This window comes from Nannospalax galili, unplaced genomic scaffold (genome assembly GCF_000622305.1).
Source record: "Nannospalax galili isolate Female #2095 unplaced genomic scaffold, S.galili_v1.0 scaffold1199, whole genome shotgun sequence".
NCBI lineage: Eukaryota > Metazoa > Chordata > Mammalia > Rodentia > Spalacidae > Nannospalax > Nannospalax galili.
In genome coordinates this window covers 213,244-214,095 of record NW_008342713.1, presented here as the reverse complement: position 1 = coordinate 214,095, position 852 = coordinate 213,244, and the positions used below count along the sequence as shown (strand labels likewise).

Genomic DNA, 852 nt, shown 5'->3' with positions numbered 1-852 from the left:
AATCTGTGACTTTGTGGGAGGACTCTAAAATCTGGAAATATTAAATCTTAGTATATTTTCACAGTACTAGAAATGGAAAAAAATACATTCTAGGCATTGGAGTAGCATTTTATCATTTTTACTTTGAAGATAGGGTAAATTTAAAGCTTTAAATATATAAAAAGAATAAAATATGAAAAAGGAGAGAAAAAGGAGTTTCCTCCTGAAATTCCTCCCTATCCTTCATATAATATAGACAGTATGTTAGAAGGACCTGCAAAGTCACAGATTTCTGCTTGAGTCTTAGCTCTGCACATTCCACAATGTGATACTGAATAGGATAACTGAGCCCTAAGCCTCAGTTTCTTCATCTGTAAAATGGGGACCGTGATAGCATCTTGTATTTAATCTCCAAGGTGGTAGTGTGAACTAAGTGATAAATCACAAAAAATACTTATATTTTGGTATGATGCCTGGTTCAATGGGGAGACACTGTCTAAACATTAGCTCTTTTATAAAAACAAATTATTCATTATTTTTTTTTCTTTCTGCACATATTTTATTTATTTATTGTAAATGAATTGACTCCCAAGGAGTGTGAAATTTATTTCTAGGATTACTTAAAACTGTCCTGTATTTTAAATTAACTTTGTTATGATCCTCTTCTTATTGCACATGTAGAGCTGTCTTTTTTATTTTCTGTCTCCTGAAAGTGTTGCATTGATCCAAATAAAGGCTACATCAAAACTCTGTGACTTATCAGTAGTGAGTCTTCTAAGTATTGGGGCAACTCTTATGATATCAAAAGAACTTGCAGATTTTTTAGAAAAGCACACCACCTTTTTTTGCCTTTGAGAAACTGCTATGATGTGT

At 32.2% G+C, this 852-nt stretch overlaps 1 protein-coding gene across 4 annotated transcripts in view; it reads right to left on the bottom strand.

Annotated features, from left to right (window-relative positions):
- Trak2 (trafficking kinesin protein 2) overlaps positions 1-852 on the bottom strand; it is a 72,956-nt gene that overhangs the window by 33,659 nt on the left and 38,445 nt on the right. The window lies entirely within an intron of this gene.